Source organism: Carassius carassius, chromosome 17 (assembly GCF_963082965.1).
Source record: "Carassius carassius chromosome 17, fCarCar2.1, whole genome shotgun sequence".
In the NCBI taxonomy this organism is placed as follows: Eukaryota; Metazoa; Chordata; class Actinopteri; order Cypriniformes; family Cyprinidae; genus Carassius; species Carassius carassius.
The window spans coordinates 20,827,516-20,850,859 of record NC_081771.1 but is presented as its reverse complement, the minus strand read 5'-3'; the positions used below and the strand labels follow the sequence as shown (position 1 = coordinate 20,850,859).

The following is a 23,344-nucleotide window of genomic DNA, read 5'->3' as shown; positions in this document are numbered from 1 at the left end:
CGTTGTGCTCTTCATGAGAACATTGTCTGCGTAGATAAGGTCACCTCTCATTCTAGCGTCAGGGATGCACATCGTTTGGAGATTAGTGAGACCACAGTCTAAAGAGTCTTTGGCAAAGGATTCTTTAAACTTATACAGAATTTGTCGGAGTCCTTGACGATCCGTATCACTCTGAAGTGCATTAGCTTCTTGTAGAATTTGCTGCACTTGAGATTCGAAACCTGGGTAAGGCTCCTCCGTCAGTGTGTCATCAGTCGGTTTGGTATTAAGAGGTATAGTAGGTTCATTAGTCCCACCGATGCTCTGGTGGGAGACTGTGTATACTGCGAGGTGTTGGTCCTCGGTCAGCTCCGTTCTGCACACCTGGCCTTTCGTCACTGACATGACAGATGTGATGGCAATTAATTTTAAGGGTGCAGTGAACAATGTGTTGTCTGTACTCCCTTCGGGTATCAGTGCAGGTGGAATGGGCCCAATGACAGGTAGTTCAAAGTCATGAAAGTCATGGCTCACTAGCCATCCCAGCCGGTAGGCCTTGGGAATGTTGATATCAGTTGCCATGCAGTTATTGAACAGGATGTAGACTACACGAGATGACACTTCAGTGAGGGGTGTGGCTTCCAGTCTGAGTCCGAGTTCCACACATTCAGGTGAGGGTTGGAAGAAACCCAGCGTGTGGTTTAAGGTTTGACCACATCGCATGTTGAGCCGAATAGCGACCCCTTTGGTGTAAGCTGGTACCACCATTCCCTATTCATTGACTAAGGTGCAAACCTCCGGGATGGTCTGCCCTGACAGGAGGTTGTCATGGTTGATTGAAACGCGTGGCTCCAAAGTCAATGGGGCCCGTACAACTTCGTTAAAGATGTCTACATGAGCCTTGAGGCGAATCAAGATGTCTGCTCCAATGTAAACATTGAAAATGGAAATAATAAGGAAATAATAAGTCAGGCACCGGTAATTCCATTTCACGTTCAAAGTGCAGATTCCTCTGGCAGACACCACAGAGGATGGGTGTGAGTTCAAAGGGAAACGGGTGCGCTTGCTGGTATACGGAAGGTCCGGTGTCTTTTCAATGATTGCATTGAATAGTGAGAGACTAATGGCTGAGTTGTCTGCCCATATTGCCAGAATACTGTCCGTTGTGGTTACATCATGCAGCTGCAGTTCGGTCTTGACCTTGGGGCAGTAGGTATCAGAGTCTTTGGTGGCCTTGGAGGAGCAGAGGAGCGAACTTGAGCCTTGGTTTGTTGTTGAGGCTGTGTACCCATGGCTGGCTGCTGGGGTTCCTGTGAGCTCTGTGACTTGGCAGTCACTCTCTGTAGGAGTTCCTGTGACCTCTGTGACCTGACAATCTGGCAACAGCGACTTGTGTGGCTGGAGGGGAAGAGGTTCTCGCACTTGAGCCCAGACTATCAGCTGTTTGAAGTCTAGTAAAGGCTCAAAGCGATCTAGCAGGTCCTTCCCGGTGAGAAATGTATGGAAGCATATGAGTAGCATTATTCAATTTGGGATCTAATATTCAAAATGACAATGCAATATGTAAAATGACAAGGCATTTCTCTATTTACATTTACATTTTCCAATACATTTGTGGAACGTTTGGTGCAAAATGAAAATGAAAATTAAATAAAATAATTTTCATTTGCCATTTCATACACCAGTTTTAATATGTAAAATGAATACTAATTTTAATGCTTTATAAGTTGCAAAATTAAAATGAAAATGTATTACAGAAATGATTAGATATGTATAACATGTTCAAGCAAAAACTGTGGCAAAATGATAATTTAAATGCTATTTTTCTTAAATGCATTAACACTCACATTTTCATTCAATGTCCCGCAATGAATGTAGCAAAATTCAATGTGCACATTGAAAATGCATTCCGAGCCGATCACATCTCCGCCCCCTCCCGACACGTCAATCACTGCGTGAACAAGGCAGGGCTTGCAGAAGGTCAAGAGATTCAAGACTCAAGAAGAGGATTCAAGTGAGAGAACCATGGAGAGAACATGGACAAGACAGTTGGTCCGTGTATGTTTTGATCATTTCGGTTTATGGCTTCAATATTTAATTCGCACTTGTGGGCGGAGCTGAAACGCTGCTTTCATCTGATTGGTCGAATCGCTCAACCTTCAGCTCAGTCTTTTCAGAGCCATATAGAGAAAGAGTTGCGACGACTCCATTGACTCCAATGGAACGCTTTTTTTACAGCAATGGCGGCTCATGGAGCCTCTCAATAGTTCCCGGAAGTAGCAGCAAACCGATGCCGCGCCGTAGAGATGCAGCAGAACAAACCGTTTGCGACACACTTTTAAAAGGTAAGACGTTTAAATAATACGATTGTAAATTATTAGTACATCTTAATAACAATAAACTGTAAGTTAAAACCTTCTAGTAGATTATAACTCATTAAATGAGTAAATTTAAGGGATGTTATCAGATAACTAACAGATTAGGCTAGGATTGTAACGTTAGCTGAATAAAGTTAGTAACGAACACCCTATTAATTGTAAAATCTGTTCTCTTAATTCAGTTTCATCCATCGTGTTTGGAATTAAAGAAAAGGAGTCTAAAATTTTTTTTTTTGCTGGGTGGGGAAAGTTAGCTAACGTTACATAGCCTATTAGTTCAATATTAACTTTTGACCGCGTGTGACAGCGGTAACTGGAAGTGGTAAAATGAGGTTATAAAGTTTGTTCCTTATTACACGTATTAAATAAATTCCTTAATAATAAAATGCACCCTATTGATGTAAATTTAGAGTGAATTGAGTTTGCAAAAACATGGGTGTAGTGTTTTTAGTCATTGTGATTCATTGACTATTACCTGTCTATATTATATAACCTATCTATATTATAATACTACTGTATTATATACTTAAACTTGTTAGTGTATAAAAGTAACATACTGTAACATTTTGTGGGTGCTGGTAGGTGGAGGATTACTGGTGCCACTGGATTGTTCTGTGATGGAGCATCAGTGAGGATGCAGGTCAGGAGAGCTGAGGGGACCTTTTTTTTTTTTTTAAAGCTGCCTTTTCATTCTTTATTTTTCTTAGTGCTGCCTTTGCATTGTTTGATATTTTTTTCTTGTCTCTTTAATTTTTTTAATAGACCCAGGTAACTGGCTGATGGTTCACTGGAATGCTGACTGGCTGCTGACTGACTTGCTGCTGGCTGACTGAGTAGTGTCAGCTGTCCCTGTCTCTCCTCTCTAGCCATGTCCTCTTTTTCTTCACTGTCACTTTCCCTTCTCTAAGTGTCTTCATTCATTTTTCCCACAACCTTTGAAACTGATAGAGGCAGAATACATGGAATTGCTAATTTTAAATATTGAAAATATCACATCACTTCAAAATTAGAAATATTACTTCAACTAGTACGAGTTTGTACTTATTATATATGTATCACCTGAAATAATATAGCTGTAATCAGCAGCGATTTGCTGTGTGTTTACAGGTCTAGGGGTGCATCCTGGAGCAGGGGCACTCCTCTTTTTGACCACAAAGGTTGTCGGAATAGCACCTGGTCTCAGCCTACTCTTTAATTTTTTGGTCATGACAAATTGGTTTTCCTCAAAATGTGCCTGCAGAGTGACTTGACTTTAGTTTCCACACACAACTTTTTTTTTTTTTTTTTTGTCTACCCACATATTAAATGCACAGTTATAGGTAACACTGATGACTCCCTGCAATGTCTCAGCTCCCTGGGTTTAAATAAATTTAAGTATAATTACCTAACAATTTTTTGTTGTTGTTGTAATGTTTATTTATATTTAGATTGCTGCTGCTGACTTGATCCAACCATTATTTTCTCCTCTCCATGTCAGCGGGGAAGCCATACATTTGCACACCTTCCTCTGACCGAGTGGAGCATCCCCACGCAGCACAGCAAACCATGGTGGAGACTATGCAAGGACAACATGAAAGAAAGGACACATACAAAATGCTTGGAATGCTATTGAATTTATTAAAAATGTATTCATGAATTGCTGTAAATAGTTAATTGCATTTATTTCAATAAAAATACAAAGAAAAAGTCATCTTGTAATATATAATTACAATTTAAAATAACTGTTTTCTATTTTAAAATGTAATATACTCATGTGATGCCAAGCTGAATTTTCAGCATCATTACTTTTGAATGGCAGTGTACATGTTTGTATACGAGTATGCCTGAATATATTGTGTATATGAATAAGTACATAATTATATTAATATATGTAATTGTAAGAATTGTAAACAATAAGCTTCATTTTACATTTACTTAAAATGCTTATTACTGCTGCTAACAGTATAGTGCAGTGCAAGCTGAAAATCAACTGTCACCAGCCTGTCTCTGTACTATCTGAAAGTCATCAATATGACATTAGTTAACATGAGATCAGTGAAAAAAATAACAATATGTAACGTAAAAAGGCAACCGCGACCCGTGTTTATACAACTTAACGTTAGCCTGAAATAAGTTTTTAAAATAACGGTAAGTTAATTGAACACTAATCCGCAAAAATTACCCGATTTGATATTTTAAAAACAACATCGCTATAACTACATATTCATGCTACATACATATGTCGGTGTGTTGTATAAATATATAAAATAAATGCATTTATTGACTCCTTATTACCAGAAATCGCAGTTCTCTTACGAGAGTTCTCTCGTACTGCGTCTTAGCTAAGACGCTACGGGAAAAGTCTCTTTTCACGAAATACTGAAGCAAAAAATTATCCTTAATTTTGAATTGCTTCGCGCCCTCCATGCCACTTCCCGCCGAAACGGGTGTGGCCTAGCCCTATAAAGGGAGCTAGAAAAGGCTGACTCACCTGATTTTTCATCTCTTCAGCGAAGCTCACGCATCGTTGGATCACGAAGGAAGCAAGCGCCATCTGATAAGCATCTCAGCGGGACAAGCCACTTCTGAAGCCGCTGGCCTTCGCCGCCTTCCACTGCCGTTCCTGCTGCACTCTCCGGCGCCTCGGACTCGAGTGGTCTGTACCAGCGACCCTCCTCTCGTTCCCAGCTGGATGGTAGTTTCCTTTCGGAAATTCTTCCGTACTTCTCCAAACTCAAAGCCCGCCTCATTCAGCTTCACGAAGAGGTGGCAAAGGCTTAGAACGCTCCATATTCAGCGCAAACTCGTTCGTCTGTCTCACTAGCATTCTCCACACTGGATGATGCTAAAAACAAGAACTACCAGTCACTTCCGCCGGTGGAACAGGCGATAGCGACGCACCTTTGGCCGCCCTCTGCTGGATGGCGGACGAAAGCAGTGTTGCCATCTAAAGCCTGCCGCATGACGTCATCTCTGCACGCGCGAATCTTTCTGCTGCTGGGCAGGCTGCGTCTGCAATACAGATGGCGAGTTATGACTTCCGCTACGGTGGCTGAGATACATCTAGGGCTGACGCTCTCAGACATGGCAAACGCTCCGGTTCTGCAGCGAGTCGTGCTAGACCGGCCCCGCAAAGCTCTCAGCCACACCCCCCGCCTCCTGCTGCTTCATCGAAGCGCCGGTGTACGAGTTCCGCTGTGGCTGAGCTCTCACCCAAGCGCGCTGCTGTTTCAGTTCCAGGAATTGTGACTGTCTCAGTGTTTTCTGCAACGCGCAAGCCTGCACAGTTGCCCGAAAAAGGTGTAATTTCTGGTGTCCCGGCCACGGCCGATGGTGTAGTGTAGTGACGTATGTAGTGACGATGCCCACTGCTCAGTGCCCATCTCCACATATAAGCACAGCCCTTCACACAGGGCTCGCGCCCATAAAAGCGACTCAAGTCGATCGCGCGCACTACATAGTAAACGTGCCCACTCCTCAGTGCCCACAAACACTATGTCACACACGTCATGTGGTTTCTGTAAAAACGGAACCCGTGCACGTTCATTCTGCCCAGGCAGACAGCGAGTCTAAAGCAGTAAATGTGCACGCTTACAGCCCACAATTACTCACAGACAGCACGAGTCCCACGGGACCCGCTCAGCCCTCCCTCACTCGGTTAAGCACCGTGGAGGGGTCGAGGACGAGCGATCTGCCCGCTGTGATCAGCGCGCTCCCCGCCTCAAGTGTCACAGGCTTAACGCCCATGTTAGAGCACATCGAAGCGCTGCCGTTGCCCAGCCAACAGAGCGCGCTTCGCATCCAACCCCTAGCCATTCATGCAGACGCATGGTCAGCGCTTCCAGGGGTTTCGGATTGGGTGCTAGACATTATAAAGGGAGGCTACTCGCTACAGTTTTTTTGACGCCCTCCGCGCTTTTTAGCACGCGTCGAAACTACGGTCAAAACAGAAGTAGCACACCTACTTCGAGCCGAAATATCAAAACTGTTGAGCAGAGGGGCTGTGGAGCCTGTACCTCAAGCTCAAAGCGAAGGGGGGCTGTACAGCAAATACTTTCTAGTGCCCAAGAAAGACGGGGGTCTCAGACCCATACCAGATCTAAGACAGCTGAACGAAGCATTGGCGAAACGCAGTTTCAAAATGCTTACAACCAGGAGACTCCTCGCGCATATTCGCAGAGGAAACTGGTTCATGTCGATAGATCTGAAGGACGCGTATTTTCAAATACAGATAGCGTCACGTCTCAGGCGATAGTTGAGATTCGACTTCGAGGGCCAGACATACCAGTATACAGTCCTGCCGTTCGGCTCGTCCATGGCTCCTCGTACGCTTACGAAGTGCATGGACGCAGTGCTCGTTCCTCTCAGACTCAGAGGCATGCGAGTGCTGAACTATTTGGACGACTGGCTGATTCTGGCTCAGTCACGATCAGAGCTCGTGGAGCACAGGGCCATTTTACTCGATCACCTCGAGAAACTTGGTCTCAGTGTCAACTGGACGAAGGGTTCGCTGAACCCCAGTCAGAAGATACTGGTTTTGGATATAGCTCTGGACTCACGCTCCATGACGGCGCTGCTGTCGCCACAGCGCGCGTTGGGCATTCAGCGCGCAGCGAGCTCTCTCCGCTGCGGCGCGACATTCTCGCTCAGAGAATTTCAGAAGATGCTAGGTCTCATGGCCTCAGCATCACCAGTTCTTCAGTTGGGCCTGCTCCGCATGCGCCCCTTGCAGTTCTGGCTGAAAGCGCGAGTACCGCGCAGAGCGTGGATATCCAGTCAGTTGCGTCTCATGGTCAATCAGAGCTGTGTTACAGCCTTGAAACCCTGGACAGCGAACGACTGGTACCGATCAGGTGTAAGCCTGGGGACTTCCTCGAAAGTGAAAATGGTGTCGACGGACGCCTCCACTTCGGGATGGGGAGCGCTGCTCGAGGGCAGACCGTTCTTTGGCCTGTGGGCAGAACGGGAAAAGCTCCAACATATCAACTGTCTGGAAATACTGGCAGTAGAGAACGCGCTGACGCGCTTTTGTCCCCGAATCTAGGGCCACCACGTCTTAGTCCGTTCGGACAACATGTCTGTGGTGTCCTACATAAATCGCCAGGGCGGTCTCAGGTCCCGAAACCTGTACAGGTTGGCGGAACACCTCCTGGTTTGGGCTCAGCGCAACTTGCGCTCGCTGAGAGCAGTTCATGTGCCCGGGCTACAGAATCTGGGTCCAGACAGGCTGTCCAGAGGCAACATTCCCACGGGCGAATGGTCTCTACACCCGTAGACAGTCCAGCTGTTGTGGGAGAGATTTGGCAGGGCGGAAGTGGACCTCTTCGCGTCCCACGAAAACGCTCACTGCCCCGTGTTCTTTTCCAAGAACGAAAGCGCGCTGTCACGGAGGTGGCCGCCCTGCCCGCTCTATGCTTTCCCCCCCGGCTCCCTACTTCCGCAGGTGGTAGAACGGGTGAGGGAAACGAGATGCTCAGTACTGCTTGTAGCACCGCTTTGGAAGAACCAACCATGGTTTCCAGATTTGATGCAGCTAGCAGACACTGCCCCGTGGCCAGTGCCGCTGAGGAGGGATCTCCTCTCGCAGGCCAGGGGCACGATTTGGCACCCTCAACCGGAGTTGTGGTCCCTCCATGTGTGGGCGCTCAACGGTTACCCGCTGATCTCTCAGTGGGAGTGCTAAATACCATCACTCAGGCTAGAGCTCCGTCGACACGACGGCTGTATGCCTCGAAGTGGTCGGTGTTCTCCAGCTGGTGCACAGCTCGGGGATGTTCACCCCTTAGTTGTGAGGTGACGGAGGTTCTCTCCTTCCTACAGGAGCTGTTGGATAAGGGCAGAGCCCCCTCCACGCTCAAAGTTTACGTGGCGGCTATCGCAGCGTTTTCTGAGACAACGCTCAGTCAGTCCATAGGAGGGAACGATTTGGTCATCCACTTCCCTTAGAGGAGCTAGGAGGCTGAATCCTCCCAGACCTCCATCAGTCCCTGTATGGGACCTCTTGACGGTTTTGGAGACCATGAAAGGTTCCCCTTTCGAGCCTATCCGAACCATTAGCCTCAAGCATCTGTCATTCAAGACAGTGTTCTTGTTGGCTCTCGCTTCAGTGAAGCGTGTGGGTGACCTGCACACGCTCTCTGTGAGCCCGACGTGCTTGGAGTTTGGGCCTAATGACTCAAGGGTCATACTCAAACCTAGGCACGGTTATGTGCCAAAATCCCTCAACACGCCAATTCGGGCTCAGGTTATTTCCCTGTCTGCCCTTTCGGTGTCAGGAGAGGATGGAGACTCGAGTCTTCTTTGCCCCGTTAGGGCTTTAAGAGCTTATGTGTCTCGCTCCGCTGTCTTTAGACAGACTGAGCAGCTGTTTGTCTCGTTCAGTGGACGTTCCAAGGGAATGGCTGTTTCGAGACAGAGCCTGTCCAGATGGATAGTTGACGCCATAGCGTTAGCTTACGCTTCCAGGGGCCTTCAGTGCCCACTGGGCATCAGAGCACACTCCACAAGAGGCGTCGCCTCGTCGTGGGCGTGGTCTAGTGGGATCTCCTTACAGGATATATGTATGTCTACATTTATCAGGTTCTATAACCTGGAGGTTCCCGCCCTGCAAGCAGGGCTGCTGTCGGTATAGCCGAATCAGGGCCCTGATTGGAACTCTGAGATCGCAAGCGATATGCGCTGCCGACTGTTATATGGGCAGTATTGCGTAAGACCCGTGTTACCACATGGGTCAGGCCTTGCCTTGACTGTGTGATGTCATATTGCCGCGCCTACGGACGCTGCTAGATATGGGACGGAGGGTCCACCCCTCCTCCTGTTCTGGACTCTCTGTGAGTCCCTCAGGTGACTGTGCACTGTAAACCCTGGGCGTTTCTTCTAGGTTTATTAGTGTGTGATCCCTGCGCGCACGGCGCTTTACATGGGGTTCCCGTAGCGTCTTAGCTTAGAGGCAGTACGAGAGAACTCTCGTAAGAGAACGTACTCAGTTACTAACGTAACCTCGGTTCTCTCTAGAAGAGGGAACGAGTACTGCGTTCTCTGCCGTGCGCACAATTCACTCTGGTTCGCTTCGGCGATTAAATAAATCAGGTGAGTCAGCCTTTTCGAGCTCCCTTTATAGGGCTAGGCCACACCCGTTTCGACGGGAAGTGGCATGCAGGGCGCGTCTGATGTTGCATCAGCCTGCGCTCGATAGGCTTGTGCAGTTGCCACAGAGCAGCCAATGAGCGAGCGAGCCGTCTCGCCTATGGCTGCGTGCTGCTGCAAATGCGCTTTACAACAATTCAAAATTAAGGATAATTTTTTGCTTCAGTATTTCGTGAAAAGAGACTTTTCCCGTAGCGTCTTAGCTAAGACGCAGTACTCGTTCCCTCTTCTAGAGAGAACCGAGGTTACGTTTGTAACCGAGTACGTTTTGTCACTCTACTCTTATCAGTTTGAATGGCCGCCAACGCACTTTCTGGAACTATCTGAAGTATACATGAATCACGTGACAACCAAACATTTCGAACTTCCATTATCACAACTCTCTCTCTCTATGGCTCTGGGTCTTTTCATTCTTTCTGGCAGAATAAGAGTCAGTGCGAGTGAAGCACTGTAATATCTGAAACCACCGCTCACTGTTAATTAGCATAATATTTGAATCAGATGTAGCTGGGCACATAATTCGTGCTGCTGAGACCTGCAAATTATTTCTAGGTTGTAGTATTGCATGAATATTGTCCCACTGATAAATACAGTGCAAATAGTTCTCTCTCTTTGGATAAAAGTGAAGTGGAAATAAAAATCAATAATAGACTGAACAGTTCCATGTCTGTAACATTTACCACTCTCATATTTTAAGTCATAAGGCACTAGGTATGTGTGTGTGACATTAATAAATAATTGTAAAAATTAATATAGTTACATTTAAAATAAATAAAACTAAATAACTAAATAAAAATAGTAAAATTAGGCTGTAGACGGTAATGTTTTCTCTTGGTTCTGAATAAATGCGACTTATATATGTTTTTTTCCTCGTCATGACGTATTTTTGGACTGTTGCAACTTATACAGAAAAATACGGGTAACATTATTATTATTATTTATTATGAGAGTAATGGACACAGACTAGAACTTTAATGTTTCACCAAATTCAGCTCAGATCTTCAGACTCGTCTGACTCGTGTTGCTGTATAACTGGCCAGACTTACCTTCCCAAAAAATCCTATTTAATTTTATTTCATAAATTTAACTATATTTAACGGGGTCTCTTGAAAGTCGCAGCAGCACGAATTATGTACCCAGCTACATCTGATTAAAATATTATGCTAATTAACAGTGAGTGTAGTTTCAGACATTGCAGTGCTTCACTTGCACTGACTCTTATTCTGCCTGAAAGAATAAAAAAAGACCGAGCTGAAGGTTGATCGATTCGACCAATCAGATGAAAGCAGCGTTTCAGCTCCGCCCACCAGTGCGAATGAAATATTGAAGCCATAAACAGAAATTATCAAAATGTACACGGAAAAACTGTCTTGTCCATGTTCTCTCACTTGAATCCTTTTCTTGAGATTTGAGTCTCTGACCTTCTGCAAGCCCCGCCTTGTTCACGCAGTGATTGAACGTGTCGGGAGGGGGCGGACACGTGATCGGCTCGGAATGCATTTTCAATGTGCGCATTGAATTTTGCTACATTCATTGCGGGACATTGAATGAAAATGCAATCGTAAGTGTCTTGACTGTGAGTGTTAATGCATTTAAGAAAAATAGCATTTAAATGATCATTTTGCCACAGTTTTTGCTTGAACATGTTAGACATATCTAATCATTTCTGTAATACATTTTCATTTTAATTTTGCAACTTTTAAAGTGTTAAAATTAGTATTCATTTTACATATTAAAAATGGTGTATGAAATGGCAAATGAAAATTATGTAATTTAATTTTCATTTTGCACCAAACGTTGCACAAATGTATTGGAAAATGTAAATGTAAATACGGAAATGCATTGTCATTTTACATATTGCATTGTTATTTTGCATATTACATTCCAAATTGAATAATGCTACCCATATGCTCCCATAGAAATGAATGTGTTCATTGTTGATACATAAATAAGATGTACTAGACTCATAGGACTGATCGGCAGGTAGATGGGAGCTACGTTTCTAAGCTGGATGTCATTTTGACTGTATGACTGCACATTCAGCTCACACATGTGAAAATTAAGAGTTTGATTCTGTCTCTGAGCTTCAAATTTTAGCTTATCAAATAGTTGAGCCGAAATCAACGTGAGGTCGGAGACTGTGTCAACAAGGGCTTCGAGTCTCATTTCCTTTTCTAAGGTGATGGTTATGTAGAGTTTCCGAGCCACTTCCTTCTCGATCAGGTTCCCCAGGAGTTTTGGTGTTGGGGCTTGTGTGTTGATCGATAAGCAGTTATGGTATGTCTTGTGTGTTTCGTTGTGGGTACAAATAACCAAAACAGCACTTTCTGGTACCTCAGTGTGAGGGATGAGGCTTTCTTGGCCAGGAGGTGCAGACGTCAGCTGGACTGAGTGGGTGCTGCTGTCATTTGATGATGCAACAGCTAGTTCAATAGTTTGTGGTTGAAAAACAGAGTCCTGGGTGATTGGTTCTGTTGCGGAAACGTTGGGAATGGCGTTGGTTTCAGGCATAAGGTTTAGTCATGCGGTGTCTGGTTCATCCTTCTTGTCTTCCTTGCGAGGTTTCTTTTAAAAGGAACTCTTTCAGTACGTACAGGAGTTCTGCAGCTTCGGACGTGGCTGCACTTTTCCTTTTAGACGTGGGTTCAGCCTTGAGCTTCTGCAAGGGAAACTAGCTGTAAATTTAGCTCAAAGGGAATCATTTAAGATTTTAAAGTGAATTTGAACAGAATTTCACGGCTGATCAATGAGACGCCCTGCGATTCACTGAACGAGTTTAACATCAAATCTGCCCTGGATATTAATATCCATAGTATAGTAAAAACACTATCAATTAGCACAGTAACAAGATCGGCAGTTTAAGACATTAACTTGTAGTCACAAAACACAAGATACTTCTCTTTTCAATATGAATAAGGCTTTATTAGATAAATCTAAGACATATAAACTAATCTAACACATAAACGCACAAACTCACACATTCACACAAGTTGCAGGAAGATCAAAAGTTAGTGAAAGATGAGTTTAAGAGAATGGAAATTTGGAATCCCAATTTTACAGCAATACTTTAAATTGCATAGACATGAACAACCATCAATCACTTAATTAGCCCTCGCATTGAGTTCCTCAATGAGGTTAAAATTATATTAGATACACCAGTAAAGGTCAGAGTATGGAGGTAAAGTTACTTGCGTCTCCTGTGTAAAGGGAGTCCCCTTTGTTGTCGTTGAAAGGGGGTTTCCCGATGTCGCTGATTGGCTGGAAGATCAGTAGTTGCTGAAGTGAAGTCTTGGGAAGCCCGTGGTGGGGCGTTGGCTGACGATGCAGAGTTGTGTGGGCTGGTTGTAGTTGAATGGGCAGTCGAGGTCAGACTCGGAGACACAGCGTTACAAAACTTAACTCAGAACACGAAACTCTCAAATGAAAAATAAAAGAAGTAAAGTTTGACGAGACTAGGTGGTGTTTCTTCTAATCGTGACGAAGTAGCAGCAGGCGTGCAGGCCGAAGCACGCTGGAACCCCGCTCAAAGAACAGTGATGACTAAAAGCATGGCTAAAAGCAAAAGCTAAAAGCAGGCATGACTAATAGCAGAAGCAAAGCTAAAAGCGAGATTTTATGGTGTCCTATATATAAACTGGCCTGTTGGCCACACCTCAAATGTTGTCTTGACCAATCAGATATTGTCTTGGCTTGGGGGTATCATAAATCATATGTTATCTTATCAAGCACGTGGTCCGAATTTTTCCGCTCTTGCAGGGTATAATTTTGTACATGATTTCCTATAACATGAATATGATACATTTGACAAATAACTGATGGTCAGGACTGTTTCAAGCTAACAGATTCGAACACATACATACTAGACATGAATATGTATCCTTAAGCTATCCAATAGTTATTAAAAGACATACACAATAAGTGATTATAACATGAAAGTCAAATGTGTGGGTTACATATAAATGAATATGGAGTGAAGCGATGGACTGATATTCAAGTCTTTTTAAGTCTGAGTTCATTTTGGTCCATATATATGTAGAAAAGACAGTTCATGTGTCATTATCTGACAAAGATTTCTGTGGAGACCAGAGGTTCAAAGCCCCCCCCAGGAATTTCAGTCTAGTTCTGCTAGGTGGGGGAAGTCAAAGGATCTTGTGTAGTTTACACGTGATGTCCGGTGTTGCATCTCAATTAATTGCCCCAAATTTGACAATCTCTTCTCCGAATTGAAATTGTCAATACTTGTTCTAATGGTGTCAATGTCGAAAGCTGTTCTGTGAAAGAGTTGGTTGGTTGGTTAACTTGTTTCTGACTTGTGGAACTAGGACTGATTTATGACCTCCGGCTGCTTTCCTGAGGAATTTGGCTCATGTTTCAACCACAGTCCTGATCGACTCTTTAATTTGTCTGATTCGGGTCAGATCCGCTACATATCCCCCTTTCGATCGGCGAGGTGTTTAGCTGAAGACATCGTCGATCGCTGGAGAAACAAAGGCAGAAGAAGCAGACAAACACAGCAAACAACAAGACAACACTTCCATGACCGTTACTTTACTGGTGCAGGCATCAGGTTATTTAGGTACACGTGGTTAAGTTCAATTAGTCAATGTAGTTTAGCACATTGAGGATAGTTTAGATTGTTTTGGAAATCATTGTTGTATTTTGATTTATCAATCAAATTTGTGGTTAACTTTGTTTGGTTCTTCTAGGTTGTCTTAATTTACACGTTTACCGTTAGTTTTCTAGTAACCTAATTTTCAATTAAATTAATTGACCTATCATGCATGGAGCTCTCTGGCTTCCATTCAGTTTAGAGTGGCTGGTGGATATTAGGTGTTGCGAGTCAATCCTAATATCAGACCTTCGACCCTTGCAGGGTGTCTAGGTGTTTCACCTACTCAGGGAAGAGGGGAAGGAGAAGGATAGGTAAAAGAAGAACAAAACAAAACAAAGCTGCTGTGGGTTTTCCTAGCATGGCTTCCAACTACTATTGAGCTAGGATGTCATGTGCAGCTAGTGTGTCATATACCTTAACTTCGTGTCAGGTGTTCTACCTATTGTGAGGATTGCTGCACGTTTCTTCATGGTGGGTATTTGTAACTTTGTTACGCTAAAAGTTGGATATTCTACCTGTGGAAAGAATATGTTTGTTGAATGTGTTATCAGTAGATGTGGTTACCTCTGGGTGTAGGTAATGTTGTGTGTGTTGATGTAGTGCATGTGTGGTCAGATCTGTTCAAGTCTGTGTTGTCTCCCCCCTTTTCTAGTATGTCACTGGAGACTGGCTCTCTGCATCCTTGGCTTGGATGAGGGCGTGTCCATGGTCTAATGGGGGTTAGTCCAGCAAGGCAGGAAGTTCTTTAGCAGACAGTCGGAGGCAGTTTGGCATGGCTGTGTGAAGCTGGGTTGCAAAACGTTGTCTCCTATGTCAAGTCAAGTCAAGTCACCTTTATTTATATAGCGCTTTAAACAAAATACATTGCGTCAAAGCAACTGAACAATATTCTTTAGGAAAACAGTGTGTCAATGGTGGCTACGGTGACCTCGGAATAAGAGAGAAAAAGACAAATATTAGCGTAGATGCCATTCTTCTAATGATGTAGCAAGTACATAGGGTGTTATGTGAAGTGTTCCCGGTTCCGGTTTACCTAATTAATGCAGCCTAAAAATCCTTTAACGGATTTGGATATTAAAAGCATATTAGTATGTTATGTGTAAGCCAGATTAAAGAGATGGGTATTTAATCTAGATTTAAACTGCAAGAGTGTGTCTGCCTCCCGAACAATGTTAGGTAGGTTATTCCAGAGTTTAGGTGCCAAATAGGAAAAGGATCTGCCGCCCGCAGTTGATTTTGATATTCTAGGTATTTTCAAATTGCCTGAGTTTTGAGAACGTAGCGGACGTAGAGGATTATAATGTAAAAGGAGCTCATTCAAATACTGAGGTGCTAAACCATTCAGGGCTTTATAAGTAATAAGCAATATTTTAAAAGCTATACGATGTTTGATAGGGAGCCAGTGCAGTGTTGACAGGACCGGCCTAATATGGTCATACTTCCTGGTTCTAGTAAGAACTCTTGCTGCTGCATTTTGGACTAGCTGTAGTTTGTTTACTAAGCGTGCAGAACAACCACCCAATAAAGCATTACAATAATCTAACCTTGAGGTCATAAATGCATGGATTAACATTTCTGCATTTGACATTGAGAGCATAGGCCATAATTTAGATATATTTTTGAGATGGAAAAATGCAGTTTAAATGCTAGAAACGTGGCTTTCTAAGGAAAGATTGCGATCAAATAGCACACCTAGGTTCCTAACTGATGACGAAGAATTGACAGAGCAACCATCAAGTCTAAGACAGTGTTCTAGGCTATTACACGCAGAGTTTTTAGGTCCTATAATTAACACCTCTGTTTTTTTCAGAATTTAGCAGTAAGAAATTACTCGTCATCCAGTTTTTTATATCGACTATGCATTCCATTAGTTTTTCAAATTGGTGTGTTTCACCGGGCCGTGAAGAAATATAGAGCTGAGTATCATCAGCATAACAGTGAAAGCTAACACCATATCTCCTGATGATATCTCCAAAGGGTAACATATAAAGCGTGAAGAGTAGGGGCCCTAGTACTGAGCCTTGAGGTACTCCATACTGCACTTGTGATCGATATGATACATCTTCATTCACTGCTACGAACTGATGGCGGTCATATAACTACGATTATATATTTCATTAATGCCAACAAAGTGTTCAAGTCTATGCAAAAGAATGTTGTGGTCAATTGTGTCAAATGCAGCACTAAGATCCAATAAAACTAATAGAGAAATACACCCACGATCATATGATAAGAGTAGATCTTTTGTAACTCTAAGGAGAGCAGTCTCAGTACTATGACGGTCTAAATCCTGACTGGAAATCCTCACATATACCACTTTTCTCTAAGAAGGAATATAATTGTGAGGATACCACCTTTTCGAGTATCTTGGACAGAAAAGGGAGATTCGAGATTGGTCTATAATTAACTAGTTCTTTGGGGTCAAGTTGTGGTTTTATGATGAGAGGCTTAATGACAGCCAGTTTGAAGGTTTGGAGACATATCCTAATGACAATGAGGAATTAATAATAGTCAGAAGAGGATCTATGACTTCAGGAAGCACCTCTTTTAGGAGCTTAGATGGTATAGGGTCTAACATACATGTTGTTGGTTTAGATGATTTAACAAGTTTATACAATTCTTTCTCTCCTATAGTAGAGAATAAGTGGAACTGTTCTTCAGGGGGTCTACAGTGCACTGTCTGATGCGATACTGTAGCTGACGGCTGAATGGTTGCAATTTTATCTCTAATAGTATCGATTTTAGAAGTAAAGTAGTTCATAAAGTCATTACTGCTGTGGTGTTGGGAAATGTCAACACTTGTTGAGGCTTTATTTTTCGTTAATTTAGCCACTGTATTGAATAAATACCTGGGGTTATGTTTGTTTTCTTCTAAAAGAGAAGAAAAGTAATCGGATCTAGCAGTTTTTAATGCTTTTCTGTAGGATAGGTTACTTTTCCGCCAAGCAATACGAAATACCTCTAGTTTTGTTTTCCTCCAGCTGCGCTCCATTTTTCGGGCTGCTCTCTTTAGGGTGCGAGTATGCTCATTATACCATGGTGTCAAACTGTTTTCTTTAACCTTCCTTAAGCGTAGAGGAGCAACTGTATTTAAAGTGCTAGAAAAGAGAGAGTCCATAGTTTCTGTTACATCATCAAGTTGTTTGAGGTTTTGCATATGCTAAGGAATTTGGATACATCAGGAAGATAACTTAAAAAGCAGTCTTTTGTGGTAGAAGTGATGGTTCTTCCATACTTGTAACTAGAAGTAGAATTTACAATTTTGGCTATATGAAGTTTGCACAAAACTAAATAATGATCTGAGATATCATCACTTGGCTGCATAATTTCAACACTATCAACATCAATTCCATGTGACAGTATTAAACCTAGCGTATGATTTCGACAATGAGTAGGTCCTGAAACGGGTTGTCTAACCCCAATAGAGTTCAGAATGTCTATAAATGCTGATCCCAATGCATCTTTTTCATTATCAACATGGATATTAAAATCACCAACTATTAAAACTTTATCTGCAGCCAGAACTAACTCGTATGTATTCCCTTAACTACAGCATGAAGCTGTAGTGTCTATATGGTGCCCTGGTGGCCTGTATACAGTAGCCAGTAAAACATAACAGGGGATTTATCATTAATATTTGTTTCTCTGGATAATGTTATATGAAGCACCATTACTTCAAACGAGTTATACTTGAAGCCTGCCCTCTGAGAAATCCTGAAAAACGTTGTTATAAATTGAAGCAACACCTTCCCCTTTGCCTTTTAGACGCGGCACATGTTTATAACAGTAATCTTGGGGGGTGAACTCATTTAAAATAATGTAATCATCAGGTTTTAGCCAGGTTTCTGTCAAACAGAACACATCCATATTATGATCAGTGTGCACTCTTCTTGTGATGCCTTCTGGCTGTAGCAGACTTTCTGACCTTCTGTTCTCTGGTGGTTGCTGTTGCACAGACAAGGAATGTGGTTCTTGGAGTTAGAGTTTATTTGACAGTTTGTAAGTGACTGTGTTAGGTGACTGAGGTGATGTCCTTTAGTACCTCAGATTTTTCATTAACGGTTGGCCGTGAAAGACTTGTTCGTTCTGGGTGGTTGTTGAACAGGTGCTTGTCATCTCTGATGTGGTGTACCAGGTGATCACCGGCCTTCCGTTCTGTCGCTGGTCACAGCGAGCATGACTCAACTTTGTGGTCATATGCATGTAAATGGTCTTGAAGGAACTCTCTCAGTTGTTTCATGACTTGTTCCATGTCTTCTGATGGTAAGTGGTCATGTTCTTGTGCATACTCAGCACTGTGCATGTCTGAGTGGTGCTGAGGTGGGTTTTGTTGTCACTTACCCACACGAGTTGCTCTTGGATGAGTCAGGCGATTACCTTTGGATATCTGGTTAGGTTTCCAGTTGTTCTTATCTTTTTGGTTTCTTGATAAGCGTGGCTGGTCCCATGGATTTTTCCAGCGGTTGGGCTGAAAGCGGTCATGGACATGGGTGTCACGCTCTCTGTGCTCTTGATGGAAGACTCTAGTGTTGTGATGCCACTGGGCGTCGGCCAGTGCAAGGCTGGAGTCTTTGTTGATGGAGTTCAAGAGTGTGGAGGTTCTGTTACCTTTCTTTGAGGCCATCTTCTGCTTGTTATAGGCCTTCTGTGTTATGCACGCAACTGTTGGATGGTCATGGAGCGTGGACAGGCCATGACAACTAGATGGTGGCTGACTCCAGGGTGCAGATTTCTTAGGAAGAGGCTTTTGAAGTTCACATCCTCTTCAAGGTCAGGTTGACTGAGTGCACCAAAGTAGGCTTGTCGGAGTCGGTTGTAGTAAGCTTGTGGAGCCTCTTGTCGACCTTGTTTGGTTTCCAAGGCAGTCAACAGTCCATGTTCAGACTCTTGGTCCATAAACTCTTTAATCAGGACCTCACGAAGTCGCTGGTAGTTTGACTTGGTTTGACTGGGCTGTCGATCTAGGAAGTTTCGTACCTCGGGACTGGACGTGGCTCTAAGGAGGTACAACCAGTCTCTGTCAGTAACATGAGGTCTCATTTCCAGATAAAATTCGATATCTCGCAGGTAAGCCTGGATGTCGTGGCCCTCTGTGGAGTTCGGGTTGAACATGCTGATGTTTTCAGACAGCTTATTGAGGTCTTTGATGGTCATCCAGTGTGCAGCTCCAAGGTCTTGGACGGGAGGTTTTCTTTCTTTGGCAGGAAAGGGTTGTGTGGTGAAGGCAGGTGAGGTTTTGGGTTTGTGGCCCTTCGCTCCTTTCGTCAAATGCCAGTTCCTGGACGTGGGACTCTGCTCTGCTCAGCAGTGATGAGGCTAAGAGATGTTTCTCTTTTCTTGGCTCTTGTTTCTGCTTGTAAGCATATTGGAGTTCTTTTCTGACCATGTAGAGCTCATTGTTGGTGTCATCTAGTTGTTGGGTCAGATTGTCCGTTTCGGATCTGTACCTTTCAAGGTGGTCTTCCAAAGCACTGATTTCAGAATTCTTTTTTCTGATGTCTAGCTTGGCTTTCTCTAGTAGCTGTTCGGCATACTGGAGTCTGTTTACCAGGTCTTTCTGAGCAGCCGTTGTATGTTGCTGGTAGATCTGAGCTGCTGCCAGGGCTGCTTGGAGCTTCTTAACTTGTTCCGTTGTTTCCTGCTCCCTTTCACTGGGTGCTTTGAGTTGATCTTGAACTTTCACTTCCCGCTTGTCTATGCGACGTTGAGCATGTGTCAGTTCCTCTTGAAGATAGGTGATGTGCTTGTCGCTCAGTTTCAGCTGGGTTGTGAAGGCATGGCTTAGGGGGCTGGTGATCTTGACTTGCTCCTCGTGGTTGTTGTTCTGGCTTGAATCTTGTGTCAGGAATCTTCTCAGGATTAGGATTATTATTAAAAATAATAACAGTTCAAATGTCTTTGGAGTGAGGCTGTCTGTCATGCCTCTCGGCCAATTGTTCACATCATCCCCATGGGCAATGGGGTCTGCAGTCTGCGACATGTTGGCACACTGGGGAGAAGAGAGACTGACACAGATCTGTGTGGAGTAAAAGCCTATATGTTGCGGGACAACTAAGTGTTGTATCAGTGATTGTGAACCACTAGTGAAGTGTGGTGATGACTATGTTGGTCTCAGGGTGTCTAAGTAGACTAGAGATGCGAAGACTTTGTCACTCTAATGAGGAAGAGAGAGAAAGAGGTGAAAAACAAATTCAATGACAAGCAAAAATTTATGTTTTTCAAATTAGGAAAATATTTTTTTTTCAATTAAATGTTATCAAAGGTAAACAATATTATTATATTTCTTGTTTTGGACAAAAGAATACAATAATAATGCTGATATCTCTTTTCTTAGTCTGACAGGATTGACACCGTACACCGTACACCTTACAGTTGGACCGCTCACCAGGGAGGCTGCGAAGGCGACAGTTGTTCAACACGTATCTCTATTAAATTGATCTCAACGTTGGATGAGATGCTAAAACTTGGATTGTGTTTCCAAATGTAGGGAGGCTAGGAAGAACAAAGGAGAGGATGATTACAAACAAATTCATAAGGATGATTTGTCGTCTTTGACACGAGTGTGTATTTCATTCACTTAGAATTGATTGATGGTCACTACAAATGTTAAAAGTGAAGAGGAAAGGAAAGGAGAGAGAGGACGAAGACATTAAGTCTCAGTAGCGGTTATCTTAACTACGAGGAGAGCGTTGTTTTAGTTGCTGCACAACTAATCAAACAAAACAAACTTTAAGTGAAAGAGAGTTGTCTTTCTAATTTATTTCAACTCGTAGTGAAGGATAACAATGTCTCTTTTTATGGCTCAGGTGTGTCGTTCCCAAGCTAGGATACACAGAGTAAAGAAATGGTAAGAAAAAGTGAAATTAAAAAAAAAAAATGGGCAAAATATGCAAAAATGAAATTAAATAGAGGAAATCAATAAGTAAAACAAAAGTGGTTAAGTGTATAACCAAAACAGGAAGAGGGGTAAATGCAATCAAATAAGTAAAGGTCTGAATAGCATATATTCAGATGAGTAATAAATAAATTAGGTAGAATAAGTTTACTTAAACTTTCAAAGTTTAAGGCTTATTCATTCCTAAAATAATTAGGCCCCAAAGAGAATACTAGAAATAATGATCATATCAAATGATCTGAGAAGGAAATTTGAATGATTAAAAAAAAAAAATTTAATGTTTCAATTAAATTTCAGTTTGTCACAATTAATAATTGTGAGTCAGTATTTCCCTTTCTAGTAAAATGAAAATAAGTGGTATAGTGAGAAAAGAGAGCAATAAGAGAGAGAAAGAGATCGACGAGTGTTAGCCAAGATGTTTTAAGGGTTAAATCATTTCAGCGTTGCCCAAACACACACTATTCAACCACTGGATGTTAATGGTAACGGCTAACCTTTGAAAAGGTTAAAGCTAGTGGCTTTAAGCATAGACTTGTAAATACAATGTAAATACAACTGTTTCGTTAGCTTAGCAACACCGTGGAGTTTGTTTACACTAGTGTCGATGCGCTGCGCGTGCGCAATTCAAAGTTGCTCCAGAAGTACGTTAAGGCTTCCATGTCACGGTCGTCACTGTGGCAAACCAAAACACACTGGTTTTAGTGGATTAACGTTAGCACATGAATCGTTGCATTGGATGTACGGTTAAGCATGTAACATGAAATGTCGGCTCATTTCAACACTGTACAAATAACAACACCGCTTTTAGTTAGTTTTGCGATGTGGCACTTAAACTCTCAGTTCGTATAGAGTTAAATTTATCTTAATTCAAATAGCAGCTTCATGCTGTAGTTAAGGGAACACAGTGATAAGCGATCTCAGCGACCTGAATCTCCGTGCCAGTTCCTCTGGACACAAACACAACGGGTTTTTTTTCGCTGTTAGTACACAGTTAAAATTTACTTGATCAAGCTTTTAGAACACTCCCATTCAAATTACTCTCGGACACACGCAGTGTTATGCGAGATTGCATTCACTTTGTGAACGGACACAGACAGGCAAACATTTTTCTCTAATGTTTAACTTAGGGAAGTCAAATATCAAATTTGATTCGGCAGTGGAACACGCACTGGCAATCAAACTATGAATACTGGGGCTTTGATACATAGATTGAGGAACACGCTCAAAACTATTCTTTATTCACCGATTTATTTCCCTTTGAATCATTAACATTACATTTACATTTACATTTAATCATTTAGCAGACGCTTTTATCCAAAGCGACTTACAAATGAGAACAATAGAAGCAGTCAGGTCAACAAGAGAACAACAACAGTGTACAAGTGCCATGACAAGTCTCAGTTAGTCTAGTATAGAACGCATAGGTAGGTATTTTTTTTTTTTTTTTTTAATAAAAAGACAAGAAAAGGAAAAGTGCTAGTGTTAGTTGGTTAAGTGCAGGCGAAAAAGATGAGTCTTTAGCTGTTTCTTGAAAATGAGTAAAGACTCAGCTGTACGGATTGAGATTGGGAGGTCATTCCACCAGCTGGGCACAGTCCAGGAAAAGGTCCTTGAGAGTGATTTTGAACTTCTTTGGGATGGTACCACAAGGCGTCGATCACTTGCAGAGCGCAAACTTCTGGAGGGCACATAAGATTTAACCAATGAGTTTAGGTAAGTTGGTGCCGTGCCAGTGGTCGTCTTGTAGGCTAGCATCAGTACCTTGAATTTGATGCGAGCAGCTACTGGTAGCCAGTGTAACCTGATGAGGAGCGGAGTAACGTGAGCTTTTTTTGGCTCATTGAAGACAACCCTCGCTGCTGCATTCTGGATCAATTGCAGAGGCTTGACAGTACATGCAGGAAGGCCCGCCAGGAGAGCATTACAATAGTCCAGTCTGGAGAGAACAAGAGCTTGATCAAGAAGTTGGGTTGCTTGCTCTGACAGGAAGGGTCTAATCTTCCTAATGTTGTATAAGGCAAACCTGCAGGACCGGGTAGTTGTAGCAATGTGGTCTTTGAAGCTTAACTGATGATCCATCACAACTCCTAGGTTTCTAGCTGTCCTCGAAGGAGTAATGGTTGATGAGCCCAGCTGTATAGAGAAGTTGTGATGAAGCAATGGGTTAACTGGAATCACCAGGAGTTCTGTCTTCGTAAGGTTAAGCTGAAGGTGATGGTCATTCATCCAGCTAGAGATGTCACTCAGACAGGCTGAAATGCGAGCAGCTACCGTCGGGTCATCTGGTTGGAATGAGAGGTAGAGTTGGGTGTCATCAGCGTAGCAGTGATAAGAAAAGCCATGCTTCTGAATGAC

The 23,344-nt window shown here is 43.0% G+C and overlaps 1 long non-coding RNA gene across 1 annotated transcript; it reads left to right on the top strand.

Annotated features, from left to right (window-relative positions):
- Positions 1-2,169: 2,169 nt before the first annotated feature.
- Positions 2,170-3,282, top strand: LOC132161320 (uncharacterized). The gene is made up of 3 exons (XR_009438119.1): positions 2,170-2,324; positions 2,940-2,997; positions 3,120-3,282. It is a non-coding gene; the product is annotated as an uncharacterized LOC132161320 (long non-coding RNA).
- The last annotated feature ends 20,062 nt before the right edge of the window (positions 3,283-23,344 follow it).